Source organism: Phascolarctos cinereus, unplaced genomic scaffold (assembly GCF_003287225.1).
Source record: "Phascolarctos cinereus isolate Bilbo 61053 unplaced genomic scaffold, phaCin_HiC Scaffold_726;HRSCAF=1367, whole genome shotgun sequence".
Lineage (NCBI taxonomy): Eukaryota > Metazoa > Chordata > Mammalia > Diprotodontia > Phascolarctidae > Phascolarctos > Phascolarctos cinereus.
Genome location: NW_027556098.1, coordinates 403,886,285 through 403,906,396, shown reverse-complemented (window position 1 = coordinate 403,906,396; position 20,112 = coordinate 403,886,285). Strand labels below are relative to the sequence as shown.

The following is a 20,112-nucleotide window of genomic DNA, read 5'->3' as shown; positions in this document are numbered from 1 at the left end:
CTCTTAGCTCCCCTCCCCTCCTAGAATGCCACGCCCACCCACCCTTAGGACCCACCCCTCTGCCAATGCCTCGCCCAAATCCCCGGACCCCCCCTGAGAGGCCACGGGACACTCCCAAACATCCTGCCCCTCTGTGGAAGCTCTGCCCACCATCTAGCCCTGCCCTCCCGGATTCACGCACGTGCCCATTCCTTCGGGTGGGACAGGGGAGGGCTGAGTTGCTGAGGGCTCGGGTTTAAACGCGACCCGCCCAGGCTTCCCCAGGATTAGGTTTGCAGTCTGCTCCTCAGTCAGACATTCCATAACCCTCCAACCTAGCCTTACAGTCCTGGCTCCGTTTTCCATATGGGGAAACTGAGGCCCAGAGGAAGGAGCCTAGTTTTCCCCCAAGGGGGTGAAGCTGGGTGAAAACAGAATGCTGAAGTGGGGTTCAGGTGTCCTGGAACGCCAGAAAGAGCTCTGAGGCTCCAGCTCCCTGGGACAATAATTTTCCACACTGGCGTTTGTAGTCCCTTGTAATCTCGTACCCTAGCTGTTAGATTCAGAACTCGGAGAGAAATCAGAGGTCCTTCCCACTTTTTTTACCGAGGAGGACCAGAGGCGAAATGGCCTGTCCGAAATCCTGAGACTGAGCCGGGCTTTGAGCCTAAGACTGAGGGTTTGGACTCTCCAAATGCAGCACCTTTCCCATTGTACAACATTGCTTGGAGAAATGGTTTGAATCCTGCCTCCAATATATACTGCTCGTGTGGTTTTGGGTCTCTCTGGACCTCAGTTTCCCCACCTGTGGAATGAAGGGCTTTGAACTAACCTCCAAGGTCCTCTACATGTCTAACATCCTCGGCTTCTCCTAACCTCGTGATGATTCTAGGTGTGAGGATCCCATTCTGACCTGTCCCTCATTTGGTTTGGGAAAATCTCCTCAAAGAGGCTTGGTCCTCAGTAATCCAAGTGATTCAGCCCTTCTGACATCATCACCCACCCATCAAGTGTCCCGGATAAATCCTGCCTGGGCTGTCTGCTCAGCCTCCTCAGGCAGCCAACCGGGGACCCTTCTAATTCATAACTTTACTCGTCTCCTGTCATACCAGCCCAGTCTACCTAGTTCTGGAAGTACAGAACCCCAGAGCTAGCCTGTGGTGGACATCCCTGGGGTGGTTCAGAGAGGAGGTGGAGTGAGCTTTACTTGAACGTTCTGAGTAATGGGGAATGAATGGTCCCAAGACAAGCTAAGGGACAGCTCTGATACAAATAGGGATGTGATGGAAAGAGCTGATTGTTAAATGTTCAGTGTGAACATTTTTACACCTCAAAAACTGACAAATACTACAAATCAGGGCTTGATTTATTGTTTGTCTAGACTTAAGAAAGTGATGGAGAAAATGTTATTGTGTAGGTTAAATTCTAAAATGTGTTGACCATACATGCCCCCCATCCCTTCCCAAGAGCTGGTTGTTAAATATTTACCACCACACTCCTAGTTACACAGTTCTTTCTTACATCTCTTGTGGCTTCCACCTTCTGCTCCTCTGGGGCCAAACAGAACAAATTTTGTTCTCTTTCCCCACTACAACCCTCCAAATACTTGAAGGTAGTTATGGTGTTCCTCCTAATCTTCTCTTCTCCTGACTTCTTTGTTGTTTCAGTTTCATCTGAACCCATTTGGCAAAGACCCTGGATTGGTTTGCCAAGTCCTTCTGCAGCTCATTTTAAAGATGGGGAAATGAGGCAAACAGGGTGAAAAGACTTGCCCAGAGTTGCACAGGTAGGAAGTGTTTGAAGTTGGACTTGAACTCAGGTCTCCCTGACTCCAGACACCACCTAGCTTTTTATATCCAGGCTATGATTTAATTTCTAGGGGAGGTGGTGCTCTGTGGTGGAGAAAGTGTCAATTTGATGAGGGTTTTCTCTTTCCTTCTTTTTATTGTTCAGTGAAAGGGAGGGGAAGTGGAAGGGACAGAAAATAAATATCAGTTGGGAAAAGTAATAAAAATAAATTTTAAAAATTAAAAAAAGGGAACATTTCAGGCAGGGGTTATTATCTAGATACATACATATGTACATATGTCAGTAGTTTTTGAAAATAAAATTATCCGCCTTGGTGATTCTATCTCTCACCCCCCCCCCCAAATAAAAAGAAAGAAAGAGAAGAACAAATTGTGATTGTATTTGTAGTTAGAGGGCCTAGGTTTGAATACAGGCTCTCTTATGAGGTCCTTTCCTATTTCTGGGTCTCAGTTTCCTTTTCTGTAAAATGAGGATTTTTGGATTAGGATGATCTATAAAGTTCCCACCATCTCTAAGTCCAATTAAGCTTTCACAACCCCAGTTGTTCTTCTCTGAATACTTGTCAGTCTCACTCCTACAAAGTGGTATCTGGAGCTGGGTATGACACCCTTAGAGCCTAGATTTAGAGAGCTGAAAGGGTCCTTCAAGTCCATACAGTCTCATTCACCTTATCTTACAAAGGAGGGGGCTGCAGCACAGAGAACACAAATGAACAAATACTTCTATATGTATGGTGCTCCAGATACAGCCTACAGTGCCCAGGTCTGGGTTCTATACTCCAGAGAGAATCTACAGTGTCCAAGTTGGGTTCTGTGCTCCACATAGAGTCTATGGTGCTCAGGTCTGGGTTCTATACTCCAGAGAGAATCTACAGTGTCCAAGTTGGGTTCTGTGCTCCACATAGAGTCTATGGTGCTCAGGTCTGGGTTTTATGCTCCAGATAGAGTCTACAGTGTCCAAGTTGGGTTCTACACTCCAGATAGAGTCAATGGTGCCCAGGTCTGGGTTCTGTACTCCAGACAGAATCTGAGCAAATCTAGCTTTAAAAGAGCCAGAATGAAAATGAACACATTATGAAATGAACACAAAGTGCTTCATGGTCATGGATCCCCTGTCCTCCCTGCTCTTATACCACTGACTAAGGAGCCTCCATGGGTCTGGCTATGGTGTCTGGAGCCTGGTGGGAAGTGGGGGAGGGGAGAGGTTTCCCTGATGGAACTGGGAAGGCAGCTTGCTATTGGCTGGCCAAAGATTGGCCACATTCCTGGTGGCCTTTAAAAAGCTAAGCTCAAAAGAATTGGAAATTGAGGGGATGCCCATCAATTGGGGAATGGCTGACCAAATTGTGGTATATGTATGTAATGGAATACTATTGCTCTATAAGAAATGATGAGCAGGTGGATTTCAGAAAAACCTGGAAAGACTTGCATGAACTGATGCTGAATGAAGTGAGCAGAACCAGGAGAACATTGTACACAGTAATAGCAACATTGTTCAGTGACCGACTTTGTTAAGACAACTCTTCTCAAGCAATGCCATAATATAAGACAATTCCAAAAGACTCATGATGGAAAATGCTATCCATATTCAGAAAAGGAACTATGGAGTCTGAATGCAGATTGAAGCATACTTGTTTCTCTCTCTGTCTCTCTCTGTCTCTCTGTCTCTCTCTCCTTTCTCATGGTTTCCCCCTTTTGTTCTGATTCTTCTTGCATAACATGACTAATGTGGAAATATGTTTAATATGATGACACATGTGTAGCCTATATCAGATTGCTTGGGGAGAGGAGTGGGGAGGGAGTGGGCAAATGTAGAACTCAAAATCTTATAAAAGTGAATGTTGAAAGCTAAAAATAAATAAATTAATAAAAAACAGAAAAGCTAAGCTCAGACACATCAGAGGCAATTAGCAGCTCTGGAGAGTGTGAGCCCCTCTGTACCTTATCCAAGGGCTGCGGGTGAGGAGAAAAGTCCTGTTTTCCCAACCCCCATTGGCCATACGGGATTATGTAAATAACATCTTAGTATTATCATGAAAATAGTTTTGATATCATGGATCCTTTGAAAGGGTCTCAGGGACTCCTAAGGGTTCTTACACTTTGATGAACTTTAAGATAATGATCATGATGATGATAGCTAGCGTTTATATAATACTCTAAAGTTTGCAAAACACGTTACATCTATTAACTCATTTGATGATCCTCACAATAATCCTGGAAAGTAACTGTTAATATCCCCATTTCACAGATGAGGAAACTGAGGCAAACAGAGATGAAGTGACTTGCCCAGGGTCCACATAGCTAAGTGTCTGAGATAGGCTTTGAACTCAGATCACTCCAAGTCTAGGGCTCTTACCCATTGCAACAACTAGTTGCTGAATAGCCTACTAGCCTATGTGTTTGCGTAGGGCTTACTCTGTGGTAACAATTAGTCAATCAAGCCACTGTCTAATTCTGAAAGCCTACTATGTACTCTGTGTTGACCTGGGCCATACTGTGGTTGAGCTCAGAGGACAAAGCCCAGATTGGGCCCCAGACCCTCTGACTCCAATCCAGAGTGCTTCCTTGTGTGTCCAAATCATTCTACACTCAAGTACACATCTAATTGATGGGAATTTCCCCCGCATATATTTAACCCACATGCCTAAAATTTCCACCATCTCTTTTTAATTGACCTCCCGAGAGCTACCAGGAGGGCAGACTAGTGTCATGGTTAGCCTTGGTCCTAGCTTGAAAGAAGATAAAAATCAGACTGAGTTTTACCTGCAGACACCGCACCAGCCTGGAGGCAGTTTCGTTAAGGTCTCTTTCACCCCCCATTAGTGGTTCTCTCTCGCCCCCCCACCCCCATATGGGTGTACTTGAAGGCTCCACTTGGAGCTTCTAATTAAGGAACTTGGGATGCTCAGACTAACATCGATTAGGAAGTAAGCTGAGTCCAGTGCTTAGCACATTGGTGGCACATAAGGTAAATGCTTGCTGGTCAATCGATAGATCAGGAAAGATTTGAGAGAACGTGCCAGTGGTCTTCAGGCACTTGAAAGGTCAGTCCAGCTTTAGAGAAATCAGCCTTGCTCTGCTTGGCCCCAGAGGGCAGAACAGTTGGTGCCCGTAGCCTGTAGAAAGGTAGACCGAGGTGGAGGGTCAGGAAAAAGACTCTTCACAATTAGAAAAGAGGAATGTGCTGCTTCACAAGGTAAGGGATTCTCCCTCAGTGCAGATCTTCCCTTCCTCAACCCTCTGGGGGTAAATGACCCCTACTCACATCTCCTTCGGCAATTTGGGGGTGCCTCTCCAATCATACAGTAGTAACACGATTGTTTAATGACAACATCATATCCATCTGTGCTGTCTGGCTTCCCCCTGCTGGAGGGACTGCGAGTTCCTGGAGGGCAGAGGTAAGCAAAATCATAATGGAACGAATGCCACAGTCAGCAGCTGTTGCTGCTCTGTCATGTCCAACTCTCCATGACCCCATTTGGGGGTTTCTTTGGCAAAGATACTGGACTGAGTTGCTCCAGCTCTTCTCCAGCTCATCTTACAGATGAGGAAACTGACGTCAACAGGGTAAAGTGACTTGTCCAGAGTCACCCAGCTAGTGAGTGTCTGAGGCTGGATTTGAATTCAGGTGTTCCTGACTCCCGGCCCAGTATTTTATCCACTGTGCCACCTAGCTGCCCCCAGAGTCAAGCTAACCCAGGTTCAAATCCCACCTTTGGGTCCCACTGTCTGTGAGACGTTGGACAAGACATTTAAGACCGTTGCTGGGTCTTCAAATTCCTCATTTGTAGAAGGAAGTGTTGGTCCAGAAGGCTTTCCAGCTGTGGTCTAGAATCTTATCATCTTCCATTGGCTAGCCCAGGACTCTTCACTTAGTGGTCTTTTAACCAGTGTTGAAGGAGAAGAGTAAAGTGTACATATAAGTACACTATCTCTCCTCTGCCCTCTCCCTCTCTCTCTCTGTCTCTCTGTCTGTCTCTCTCCCTCTCTCTGTCTCTCTGTCTCTGTCTCTCTTTTCCTCTCTCTGTCTGTCTGTCTCTGTCTCTGTATCTGGCTTTCTGCCTCTCTCTCTCTCTCTCTCTCTCTCTCTCTTTCTCTCTGCCTTTCTCTCTTTTTCTCTCCCTCCCTCCCTCCTTTCCTTTCTGTCTGTCTCTCTCCCCCTCCTCCTTCCCTTCCTCTCTTTCTCTCTCTCTTCCCCCTCCTAGAGGAATGGTTCCAGTCAGAAGATGGGAACTTCTGACGACAACACAGGCTATGGTATCTCTTTTGCATATGAAGGACAACACACACACACACACACACACACACACACGCATGCATGCATATACTCACACACACATGCCCCAGGTAAATGCATCTTGTCAGACCTGTAAAACTGTCTCGTAGTTAGTGATAGGAAAGCAGAGATTTACTGCTTAGATCTGGTTAGCAGCTGACTCCACTGATCTAGAGACAGATGGTCTATGTACCATCTAGCATCACCTGAAGACTTGGATTTAATAAGATGGGTTTTTAGATCAGGGAGGGGCAGCTAGGTGGTACAGTAAACAGAGCATCAAGCCTGGGGTCAGCAAAACCTGAGTTCAAATCTGGCTTCAGACACTAGATATGTGACCTTGGGCAGGCCACTTAACCCTGTTTGCCTCAGTTTCTTCATCTGTAAAATGAGCTTGAGAAGGGAATGGTAAACCAGTCAAGTATTTTTGTCAAGAAAACCTCAAATGGGGCCACAGAGAGTCAGACATGACTGAAATGATTCAACAACAACTGAATCAAGGAGAAGCAGGGTCTAAATATGATCCAAACGAATCTTCCCCCCCCCAATTTCGTCATCCTGTACTCAGCCCAATATCTGTTTGCATGGCCTGACCAACATATTATCTTAACAGACAGTTGTTCTCCTCCCAACTCCATGATGAGGTAGAGAGAGTGTTGGGTTTAGATCCAGAGGCAGACAGACAGGCAACAAGCATTTATTAATACAAATACAAGCCAAAACAAAGTCCCTGCCCTCGAGAAGCTTAATTCTAATGGGGAGGATAACAAAAAACGGGAAGCTAACAGAGCGGGAAGGGTACTTGGAGGGAAGTTGCCTTTGTCAGGGCAAAGGATGGTCAGCCTAGGTCCCTTCCTGACATGGAGGCACTGGGAGAAGGGGGCTCAATGTTTCCAGGTGAGAAAGCCACAGAATTGTTCCAGAGCAAAGAAGCAGCTCAAATTCTGGCCCTCCCACTTGCTACCTAGATGACCTCGGGAGTCACTAAAATTCTCTGGGCCTTAGGATCCTCCATAAATTGAGAAGGGTTAGATCAAATGGTCTCTGAGGTCCTTTCCAACTCAGTGAACTCTATGATCTCAGTGGATTGTTTCCAAGTTCAGACAATAGGTACTTTTTTTTTTAACATGTGAAATACAGAAAACTAATGTCCATATTAGCCGTGTTGCAAAAGAAAATACAGACAAAAAAAAATAGAAACCAAGAAAAATAGAGAAAGTAAGGGAAAAAAGTCTCCTTCAACCAGCACTCAGAGTTCATCAGTTCTGGGGTGGATAACATTTTTCATCATGGGCCCTTTGGAATTGTCTTGGATCACCCTGTTGAGCAGAGCAGCTAAGACTTTCACGGTTGGTCATTCATACAAAGTTGCTGTTACTGTGTGCACTTTACATGTATCAGTTCATGTAACTCTTTCCAAGTTTTTTCAAAATCATCCTGCTTTTCTTTTCTCATAATACAATAATAGTCCATCACTCTTCTGCATAGGGTGACCACCTCCTCCCAGGGATGTGTTGGCAAATGTTTAACAACCAGCTCTCTAGAAGAAAAATGTACACAGGCTATACTTTCAACTTTAATCAGCATTTTTAACATTTCCTCCATCACTTTCTTAAGTTTAGACAAGAAAAATACCACAATAAATCAAGCCCTGATTTGTAGCATTTGCTGACTTTCAAAGTGCAAATACTTTCACTGAAAATTTAATAGTCATCTCTTGTGGGCTCAGAATCTACTTCCTAAGCCTACTTCCCCCTTCCCCTGCAGTGGTGCTCTCCATTGGCAAATACACATGTAAATGTTGTGCTTTGCATCAAACTGTTAACCAGAGGATGGTGGAACTGAAGTTTCTCCAGTTGCATTTTTCAAAGTATCTTACATGATCTTAATGTAAGCACAGGAGAAATCTGGTTGGGAGGGGGGGAACTTTAAGATGGAAATTCTGCTCTCCAAAATCAATCCCTACTTTATCCATAACAAATAATTAACAGGGATCCCCCCCCAGCCATATAGCTTAAAACAAACAATCAATGAAACAAACAAATGCCCCATACTAAAACTTTCCATTATTCACAGTTTGCCTTGCCAGTCTCTGCTCATTCTGAGTTTAGGCATCAGTGACACTTTTCTTACAGGACTTTCCCATTCTGTAATATTCCTCTATTGTTACCTGACTTTGTTTCCATCTTTCATTTATTACAATTTCTTCCATTAATTACATTAAAAAAAATCTAAGTTGGTTAATGAATTCCTGAGCATTCATACACATCTCTTTGCACAACCCCCATTTTTCCTTTCCAAAAGAATTGTTTCTCTATTTTCAGAGAAAGAGCTTGTGCTTGTGCTGACTTTCCCTGAAGAATTTAACCCCAGGGGTTCTGTCATTTCTGATAGATAGATAGACAGACAGACAGACAGATAGATAAACAGGAGAATGGATGGTTGGATAGATGGATAGATAAATGGATGGATGGACTGATAGACAGATAGAAGAATGCATAGATGGACGGATGGATAGATAGATAGAAGGATGGATGGATGGATAGAAGAATGGCTGGCTGGCTGGCTAGATTTATTTAAGAATTTATTAGGGAGGAAAGAGATCAAACAAACGGGAAAAGGACCCATATGTACAAAAATGTTCATAGCAGCTCTTTTTGTGGTGGCAAAGAATTGGAAATTGAGAGGATGCCCATCAATTAAGGAATGGCTGAGTAAGTTGTGGTACATGAATGTAATGGAATACTATTGTGCTATAAGAAATGATGAACAGGCTGACTTCAGAAAAACCTGGAAAGGCTTATATGGTCTGATGCTGAGTGAAGTAAGCAGGACCAAGAGGACTTTGTACACAATAACAGCCACATTATACAACGACTAATATTGTTAAACTGAGCCCTTCTTAGCATTACAAGGATCTAAGACATTTCCAGAGGCCTCGGGATGGAAAATGCTATACACATCCAAAGAAAGAACTATGGAAATCGAATCATTATCACTTATTTTACCTTCTGTTGAGTTTTGTTTCATCTTTCTGATGGTTCCTTCTATTGGTTTTAATTTTTACTTACAATTTCACTAATGTGAAAATATGTTTAATGGGTATGTAAATGTAAAGCCTATATCAGATTGTGTCCCGTCTTGGGGAGGGTGGGGGGAGGGAAGGGGGAGAAAAATTTTCAACTCAAAAGCATATGGAAGTGATTGTTAATAAATCAAAATAAAATTAAAATTAAAAAAAGGAAAAAGAGAATTTATTAGGGAGGTATAGAATTTGGAACTCAAAACTTTTAAAAATGTTTAAAAAATTGTTTTAATATATAATTGGGTAAAACAAAATATTATATTAAATTTTTTTTCAAAGTTTTTATTAAGCACTTGCTATGTGCCAGCACCATACTAAATGCTAAGGATACAAGTAAAAGAAAACAAGATTTCATTTTGAAGGAGATTACATTCTAATAAGGGAAGAGAAAACATAAAGGAGAGCTGGAAATCAAGGTGGGAGGGCAGGGATGAGGAGATCTACATAGGAGCAAGGCAGGTGGTGGGGAGGTGGGCAGGAGAGTGAGTTGAACTGGGAATGAAGGGAGCAGCGCAGCTGAGGCTCCTAAAAAAGTGGTGATCTTGGGTGTGTAGCAAGAACATGATGGCAACTGGAGGCAGTGAGGTAATGTAGGGGAAACTGCCTTGCCACTGGTTTTCCCCAAAGAGTTTGAAAGAGCAGAAACTCTTCTCAATTCAGAAGTCCACATGCTTCTAGAACGTTAAAAATAGAATTGCAAATGCAGAGGATGAACAGGAACTCTCAGAGGTTTTCATGAAAACTTTAAATCGCAACACTCATTTTTGTCATTTTTAAAACAGGAAGAGCATCGCTACTATTAGGAGTTTGTTCCCTCAGAAAAAAAAAGGTCTGTGAGTTGACTTGGCCTGTCTGGCGACTCTGTGTGCTGAGACAGCCGAAGAGGTGAAGGCTCTGATTCCAAACCTGAACAGCTATTTGAAGGTGAGGGTTTGCAACAGATTTTTGGTGATCTCCAGACCAAGAGCAGCTTCCTGTATTATAATGTACCAGCAACCCCGCCTTTCAGTGATGACAGAAAAGGATATTTCCCGAAATTCCTCTGCATTTCAGAAGACCTCAGACTCCCTCCAGAGTAAATACTGAAATTTAGCCACAGAAGCTCATCCAGTCTCCTGGGGACAAGGTAATGCAGAGCAGTCTTGGATTAACAACTCACTTGTGACCAGTTAGGTTTCTGATGGCTCTTTGAATATTTGAGATGTAGGAAAGGCCAGGAATGTCACGAAATCTTAAAGAGCCTTTGGAATGATTTTCTTTAATGATGGGTTTCCCAAGAAAGCAGTGAACCCAGCAACTAGATGTTTGCACAATCCTCTCCATCCTTTTTTTTTTTTTTAAAGGGAAATGGTTAAGAAGTGAGGGGCAATTTAGCCAGTAAGTAACTATGGCATGCTACCGACTAGCTCTTATCACTGTATTTGACATTTAGTTTATAATCATATTTCTGGTTTGAATTTCAAGTTATTGTGAATGTTATTAACCCAGATTCAGTCAGTCATTTTTCAGTTATGTCTGCCTCATCGTGACTCCATCTGGGGTTTTCTTGGCAGAAATACTGCAGTGGTTTGCCATTTCCTTCTCCAGTTCATCTGACAGATGAGGAAACTAAGGCCAACAGGTTAAGTGACTTGCCCAGAATCACCCAGCTAGTAAGTGTCTAAGGCCAGATTTGAACTTGTAAAGATGAATCTTCCTTACTCCAGGTTTGGCCGTCTATCCACTGTGCCACCTAGCTGCCCACAAGTTATTGTGAAATATTATTAACCTAGATTAGAAAAACAAATAAATAAAAAGAAAGTTGAGTCTCATGTGAATAATGGAAGAAAAAATCAAAGTGAACTTATGCCTGAATGTTTGAAATTCATAAGGAGTAGAAAAGCTAGCAGTTCAGAATTTTGGAATCACCATGCTGCCAATTTGATCAAGAAGCTCAAAGGAGGGCAGCTAGGTGGTGCAGTGGATAAACTCCGGCCTTGGAGTCAGGAGGACCTGAGTTCAAATCTGGCCTCAGACACATGACACTTGCTATCTGTGTGACCCTGGGCAAGTCACTTAACCCCTATTGCCTCACCAAAAGGAAAAAAGAAAAAAAAGGAGAAGCCCAGAGGAGAGGAGATAGAGAAAAATCTGGCAGTCTTAGGGCATTCCTGAATATCATCAGTTCAAAAGACTCTTGATTTAAGAGGCTCTGGCTGGCCCTTGCTATATCTTCAAGGCTGTAAGGTTCTGGAGTAGGAGGGAATTTGTGAGATTTACTCTGTTTGACGACTGCCTTGGGAAAGGGTCCTCTCTAAGCTTAAGCTAGTCCTGAAGATACATAGGATCCTGGATTCTGATACCAAATGCCATCAATTTAATATGGGCTAGCTATATCACAAGAAGACATTGAAGATGCCAAGGTACATACTCGGCCATTACGAATCGTCTTGACTTTTGTTTTCCACTGGACTTTGATGGGTCTGGGAGAGTGAGGCTGACGACTTTGTGTAATTCTGCCTCATTGAAATCCAATTCACAAGCAAGTCAAAACATCACCCATGATGTCATTGGTCCTTTTTGAACAACAACATGACAAGAAAGCACAGTATTGGGGAAAACCAAAGAAAAATGAGATTTGATTCTGGTTGGATCAGCCCAAGGAACTAAGTTTGGGGTAGCTTTCTTTTCTAGCCATAAATTCCAGTATTGATTTCTGAAAGGTTATGTAAACATCTTTTACAATTGCTTCTCCCACTCCCTAAATTGTGTTACTGTAACTTGATCTAATAATAGAAAGAAAATCTGTTTTCACTTTCTACCCTCAACTCACAGCACACCCCAAAGCAGACTTTCTTAGAGATGGGAGCTGGAACATGAGACTAAAGGTCAGGGGAGGCATTATGGTCAGGGCTTCACACACAGGAAGGTTTTTTCTTTCTTTTCATGTGGAAATTCATTTATTCAAAAGGTAAGTAGTTGCAAAATGAGTTTATGAACATAGATAATTAAAAGTCTAAGTCATTGGTTTCCTCACTCCTATTCCTCAAATGGACTAAAATACAAGGAATTACAACATGTCCAAGTTAAAAAAAAATTACTTAGGTGGCACAGCAGATAGAGTCCTAGGCCTGGAGGCAGGAAGACTTATCTTCCTGAGTTCAAATCCGGCCTCAGACATTTACTATCTGTGTGACCCTGGACAAGTCACTTAATCTGGTTTGCCTCAGTTTTCTCATCTGCAAAATGGGCTGGAGAAGGAAATGCCAAATCACTCCAGTTTCTTTGCCAAAAAAACCCCCAAATGGGGTCACAAAGAGTCAGACCCAACTGAAAAACAACTGAGCAGCAGCATCAGCAGTAAGAACAATAGCAAAGGTTAAAAACAAGCAAACAAAAAACCAAAACTCCAAGCCACTTTAACCCTGTTCTAGAAACAAAGGCCAGGTATGAACATCTCATCTCATACTTACCATGATCCTGCTCCACCACCACTAGCAGTCCCCCCAAGAAAGAAAACTGCATGCTGGAAGGCTTTTGAATTCACCAACACTGCTCAGAGAATGGATATAGCCATTGAGATAAGAGTGGCACAGAAGAGTCTAAATCTAAGAGCTTCTTGCAGCTGTAGGCCAGGCTGGGTCTACCCTTGCCTGCCTCCTAGGGATAGGAAGCCAGTTTACTAGCTCTTTCTCCACTTTCATATCACTCACACGCACATTTTCTCAGAACAGGGTATTTGGCCATCCAGCTAAAATGAGATTAAAATCACCCACCAACTCTACTGACTTAGCATGGCCTTTAAAGTGGTTAAACAGATTTGGTCATTTATTTAGGGTATCTAGGGAGCCCAAGATAATGGGAAAGAAGTTATTTGTTTGATGTATGAATTAAAAATGGAGGCCATCTGAATTCTTGACTGTAATTATGTTCACATGGGCCTGTGAATGTTGTGATTTCTGTCATGTTTGGATCAGAAATAATATTTCTTCTAAAATATTCAAGGTTAAGCCCTGATCTTAGAAGGTACTGGTTCTTTTGGAATGAATTGGACATCCAGCTAATTGTATAATTCTTTTTTTTGCATATTTTATTAATTTATTTTGATTTATCAACAATCACTTCCATATGCTTTTGAGTTTAAAATTTTTCTCCCCCTTCCTCCTTACCTCCCTCCCCAAAATGGTGCACAATCTGATATAGGCTATACATTTACATTTCTATTAAACATATTTTCACATTAGTGAAGTTATAGTTAAAATTAAACCAATAGGAGGAACCATCAGAAAGAAGAAACAAAACTCAACAGAAGAGAAAAAAAAAGATAGCTATTCAACTTTCACAGTTATGATTACTATCTGTGTCTTTTTCTCCATCCTTTCCCCCCCTTTTATGCTTTTCTTTCTCCTCTCTCCCTTTCTCCCCTCACCAGTACTTTGCTTTTGACCACCGCCTCCTTCAATCTCTTCTCCCTTCTATTCCCCCCCCTTCCCCTTCACCTCCACTGCTTCTTCCCTCCCTTCCATCCCTCCTCCCTTTTCTTTCCTCTTTTCCCTCCTACTGCCCATAGGGCAAGTTAGATTTCCATACCTAACTGATTGTGTTATTCCCTTCTTGAGCCAAATCTGATGAGAGCAAGGTTCAAACAATGCTCACTCCCCTCCCTTCTTTCCCTCTGCTATAATAGGATTTTCTGTCTTTTCCTGTAATGCAATTTACCCTTGTCTGCGTCCTCCTTTCTCAGTATATTTTCTAAGATCAAACTAATCCACTTACTTGGATCCACCCCCTTTATGTATACTCCTTTAACATGCTGTAATAACAACACAGTTCTCAAGAATTGCAAGTGTCATCTTCCCTTGTAGAGATGTGAACAGTCTGCCCTTATTAACAACATTTTGTATCTTTCTGTCCCATTTACCTTTTTATGTCTTTCTTGAATCTTGGGACTTGAAGATCAAATTTTTTGTTGAGCTCTGGTCTTTTTATGAAGAAGGTTTGGAAGTCCCCTATTTCATTGAATATCCATCTTCTCCCTTGAAAAATCATGCTCATTTTTGCAGGGTAGTTGATCCTTGGCGGCAATCCAAGCTCCTTTGCCTTACAGAATATCATGTTCCACCTTGCGGTCTTTTAATGGAGAAGCTACAAGGTCCTGTGTAATCCTGACTCTGGTTCCATGATATTTAAATTGTTTCCTTCTGGCTGCTTGCAGCACCTTCTCTTTCATCTGGTAATTTTGGAATTTTGCTATTATATTCCTTGGCATTGTCAATTTGGGACCTCTTTCAGGTGGTGAGCAGTGTATTCTTTCTATGGTTATTTTACCTTCTGGTTCTAGGACTTCAGGGCAGTTTTCCTTTATGATTTCCTGAAAGCTCTTTTTTTCATCATGATTTTCAGGTAGTCCAATAATTTTAAAATTGTCTTTCCTGAAGCAATTTTCAAGGTCGGTTGTTTTACCAATGAGGTATTTTAAGTTTTCATCCATTTTTTCATTTTTTTGTTTCTGTTTGACTGATTCTTGCTCTCTCATAGAGTCATTAGTTTCCATTTGTCCACTTCTAGTTTTTAACAGATTGTTTTTTTCTGTTGTTTTTGTACTTTCTTCTTCAATTGGCCAATTGTATTTTTAAGGGATTTGTTTTTTTCAGTGTTCTTTTTTTCCAATTGGCCAATTGTATTTTTTAAGGACTCTTCTACCTCTCTCATTAGACTTTTAAAATCCTTCTTGAGCTCTTCCAAGAAGGCTTTTTAGGCTTCAGACTAGTTCATATTCCCTTTTGATGTTGCAGATGTGGGTTTGTTGATAATGCTGTCCTCTTCAGAATTTCTGTCTTGATCTCCACTCTTCTCATGATATGAATCTATGGTACATTTCTTTTTACTCATGGTTTCTTTATTCCCTGGCCTTTAAAGGGAATGAGCTCTCCTGCTGGGGAACAGAGGGCACTGACCCAAGCTTCTTGTGTTGGGAGCCTGGGTCTTAGTCACTGGCTTTGTGAGCTGGGGCCTCTGATGTTAGCAATTGGAGGCTGTAGGGTTTTGGCAGCTTACCTTATGTTGGGCTGGAATCAGCAAGGCTGGAACTTTTAGGCAATTCTGGGGTTGCCTGCTTTTCCTTTCCTTTAGCTTTCTTCAGCTCCTTTTAGATGGGTGCTGCAGGGTGTTTATCTGCCTGGGGCCTCCTTGCAATGCTGCCTCCCTCATTTCTGCTAATGCACTGGGAGATTCCTTTGTGGTAGAGTGCTGAGGCACCTGGTGTTTTTCTGAGCTGGTTTCCACCAGTTCCCCCACCCTCACTGAGGCACTCGAAGGTCCAGGTGTTGGTGTTTGCCTACTCTACCACCTGGGCTTCAGTATCTCTTCCTGGTTGACAGTTGAAGGTTCTGACAGCTTACCTGGCATTGGGCTGGAATCAGCAAGGCTTGGACTTTAGGAAGACTTTAGGTTGCTTTCTTCAGCCCCTTTCAGATGAATGCTGCAGGGTACTTATCTGCCTGGGTCCTTTTGTAGTGCTGCTTCCCTTATTTTTGCTGAGGAAGTGGGAGACCTGTTTGCTGGGCTGCTGCACTGCTGCTCCCCGTCTTTCTTCTAGTTCAGGTGTTTCAGGGTTTTTTTCTGGGGTGATATTTTCTGGGTTTTTAGAGGTTGGTAGGGGAGAGTGAGAGCGACTACCTTTTTACTGCACCATCTTGGCTCCCAGAAGTGGAAGTCCTAATTGTGTAATTCTTAAGAAGTAGACTTACTCCAGGAAATAAAATTACTTTTCAACAAAAAAAAATATGGTAATCTCTGAAAGAGACTCAACAATCAGTAAATAGTCTTCTGGATAGAGTCTCTGAGCCCTTTGAATTATAATTTCCCAAAATCTAGGATATATAGCCAGGCTATAATCAGTTGTCTTCTCTTATATCCTAAGACAGAATAGCCACTTCCAAATTGTTTTCCTTCGGTGGTGAGAATCAGAACCAGTATGGAATGCCCTTCCATTGGTTACTCCACCTTTTAAAAAATGTGTACATTTTAAAAATAAATTTTATCAGTGTCTCTTGTTTTATATCACAGTCATTTCTGGATATATTTTCCCCTTCCCTTTCTCTTTCCTCTTCCTTCTTCATTGAGTTCTCTCTTGTAACAAAGAAAAACAGTTAAGCAAATACAATGGATACAGTGGCTGCATTTGACAATGTATACAACATTCTGTCCTCCTGGTACCTTACTCTCTGTTGAGAGAAGAGTTCATTCACATTGTGAAGAATTAAATCATCATGAAGCCATGTCAGGACATTAGCTGCCCTGCTTTTGGCAGACAGTTTGACAGATGCCTCTCTAATTCAAATCCCCCACCACTACTATATAGCATGACCCTTGTGCTAAGTTTGTGGACATTTCAGGAACTCTTCATCTATGCCCTCTTTCTGTCCAGGTGGTCTATAGCAGTAGTATCAAACTCAAATAGAGGGGGGGGGCACCAAACCATACATGAGGATCTCTGGAGGTGCACAGTGACTTAGATAACCACATATTAACATTGTTTATGTAGAGAGGACAGTGGATAGAGTGCCAGGCCTGGAATCAGGAAGACTCATCTTCCTGAGTGCAAATCTGGCCTTTTTTTTTAAACTAGCTGTGAGATCCTGGGCAAGTCACTTCACCCTGTTTGCCTCAGTTTCCTCATCTGTCAAATGAGATGAGGAAGGACATGGCAAACCACTCCAATGTCTCTGCCAAGAAAACCCCAAATGGGGTCATGAAGAGTTGGACAAAACTGAAAAATGACTAAACAACAACATGTTTTATTGTATTTTTACTTATTTTGCTAAATATTTCCCAATTACCTTGTAATCTGGCTGGGGCTGAACTAGGGCACTTAGGAGTGTTGCAAGCTACAGAGGGTCAGAGGACAGTGTGTTTGACACTTCTGGTCTAGAGCATAGGTCAATGATGATATAATATCTGTTTCTGCTTCTTTGAGCCTTCATCCAAATGCTTTCTGCTGTGCTTTCCCCTTCTGGCTCTTGGATTTCCTCAGGGTTTATCTCTCCTTTGTCTTTTTTTTTAATTCAATTTTATTTTTTTTAATTAGCAAACATATCCACCTACCTTTTCTCTCTCTCACCGCCCACCTCTTCCCCTTCCCACCCCAATTGAGAATTAAAGGAAAACAAACCTGTTGTTACAAACATTCATAGCTAAGCAAAACAAATTTCTACTTTGCCTGCCCCCCAAAAAGTCTCATTCTGCACTCTGAATCTTCTTTCTTTCTTTTTTAAATTTTGAGGCAATCAGGGTTAAATGACTTGCCCAGGGTCACACAGCTAGTAAGTATCAGAGGCCAGATTTGAACTCAGGTAAATAAGTCTTCCTGGCTTCAGGTATGGCACTCTATCCACTGTGACACCTAAATGCCCCAAGTATGTGGAATAATTTCCCCTAACCTTTCTTTTCGTCCTCTTCTAGTGTATTTCTTTCCCCTTCTTTTTCCACTCTTCTCTTAAGAATATCAAGACTACTCCCAGACATTGTATGTAATTAGATTCCCTCTATGACCCTTGATGATGATGGGGTTCAGTGAGGACACATAGATCATCTCCCCACATTTGGGTGTAAGCAGTTTAGCCTTGTTTAGTCCTTTATCAGTTCATTCATGTTTTTCTCAGCTCCTGTGTTTGAAGGTCAAAGTATCTCCACAGCTCTGGAATTCATGGAAGTCTTCTATTTAATTAAATCTCCATTTTTACTCCTATAGAATTACAATTTTTCTGAATATGTCATTCTTGGCTATAAGCCTTTATCTTCTGGAATCCGGTATTCTGAGCTCTCTGCTTCTTGCTAGTGGTGGCTGCTAAATTGTGTGGGATCCTGACTATGGCTTCTCAGTACTTGAATTCTTTCTTTCTGGCTGCTTGCAGTTTATTATGATTATTTTTTTACCTACAAGTTCTGGATTTTGGCTATGATTTTCTTGGAGGTTTTCATTTGATAATTTCCTTCAGAAAGTGACTGATAGATTCTTTCTTTTTCCATTTTGCCCTCTGGTTCTAAGAGCACTGGGCAGCTTTCTTTTCTTTTCTTTTCTTTTCTTTTCTTTTTTCTTTTCTTTTCTTTTCTTTTCTTTTTTTGGTGAGGCAATAGGGGTTAAGTGACTTGCCCAGGGTCACACAGCTGGTAAGTGTCACGTGTCTGAGACTGGATTTGAGCTTAGGTCCTTCTGACTCCAAGGCCAGAGCTCTATCCGCTGCACCACCTAGCTGCCCCAAAATAGGTAAACTGTTAGTCTGATTTTTTACATTTTTTTTTTGTGTGAGGCAATCGGGTTAAGTGACTTGCCCAGGGTCACACAGCTGGTAAGTGTCAAGTGTCTGAGTCTGGATTTGAACTCAGGTCCTCCTGACTCCAAGGCTGGAGCTCTATCTGCTGCACCACCTAGCTGCCCCCTTGGGCAGTTTTCTTTTAAGATTTCTTAAAATATGATGTCTAGACTTCTGTTTTTGTCATGTCATTCAGGTAGTACAATGATTCTTGAATTTTCTCTCCTTCATCTGTTTTCCAGGTTAGTTGTTTTTGCTGTGAGATATCTTAAATTTTCTTCTATTTTCTCAGTCTTTGACTTTGTTTTAATATTTCTTGTTGTCTCATGAAGTCATTGGTGTCTATTTAGTTATTTCTGATGTTTAGGAAGTTTGTTGTTTGGGCAAAGTTTTTTTTAAACTTTGCCTTTCCAATTCTTTCTTCCCTAGCTCTCATTTCTCTCCCATTTTCCCTCTAGTGCTTTTATTCACAGGTAATTTTTATATATTTTGTTTATTTCATTAAATATTCCCCACTGACATTAACTTTTTTATTAACATTCATTTTTTTAAAAATGTCGAGTTCCAAATTCTCTCCCTCTCTCTCTTGCCTCTCTCTCACCTTTTGAGAAGGCAAGCAATATGATACTGATTCTACATGTGGTCACACAAAAGATTTTTCCATATTAGTCATGTTGCAAAAGAAAATGTACAAAATATCCCCTTAAAAATAAAGAAAAAAATTAAAAGTCTGCTTAAACTTTCACTCAGAGTTCATCAGTTCTCTCTCTGGAGGTGGCTAGAATTTTTCATCATGAGTCCTTTGGAATTGTCTTGGATCATTGTATTGATCAGAGTAGCTAAGGCTTTCACAGTTGATCATCCACACGAAATTGTTGTCACTGTGTACAATGTTCTCCTGGTTTTGCTCACTTTACATTGTATCAGTTCGTGTAACTCTTTCCAGGTTTTCTCAGAACCATGCGGCTCTTCTTTTCTCATAGTACAGTAATAGCCCATCACAATTGTAGGCCATTACTTGTTCAGTCACCCTGCAAGTGATGGGCATCCTCTCAATCCCCAATTCTTTGCCACCACTAAAAGAGCTGCTGTAAATATTTTTGCACATATATGTCCTTTTCTCTTTTCTTTGATCTCTTTGGGATACAGACCTAGTAGTGTATTGTTGGGTCAAAAGGTGTATGCAGTTTGATTGCCCTGAAATTGTTCTTCAGAATGATTGGCTCAGTTTACCATTCCACCAACAGAGTATTAGTGTCTCAATTTGTCTACATCCCCTCTAGCATGACGATAAACATCCTTGACCCAGTTAGCTTTTCCTGTGTGAGTTGTCAGGCTAATCTCTTCTGAGTGGTTGTTCATGTCCAGGGGTGCAGGTGCTTCTACGGTGTTAGCTGAGCACAGTTTGGAGTCAGGGGATCTGGGTTCAAATGTCCCTTCCTCTCTCTGGGTCTCAGTTTCCTCCTTTGCAAAATGAGATGATTGGAGCAGAGGGCCTTTGAGGTCCCTTTTACCAACAACAACAACAACAAGAGATATGATCCAGTGACCTCTGATGATCTCCAAGGTATCCTCTAGCTCCAAAACTATGGTTGTGGAAAATGAATGGGGAGCAGCTGGAAAGAATCACTCTTCTGCACAGGGTGACCACCTCCTCCCAGGAGTGTGTTG

General features: G+C 41.9%; 1 pseudogene; it reads left to right on the top strand.

The window, feature by feature from the left end:
- The first annotated feature begins 6,950 nt into the window (after window positions 1–6,950).
- Window positions 6,951–10,542, top strand: LOC110197779 (DNA-directed RNA polymerase II subunit RPB4 pseudogene; annotated as a pseudogene).
- Window positions 10,543–20,112: the final 9,570 nt, after the last annotated feature.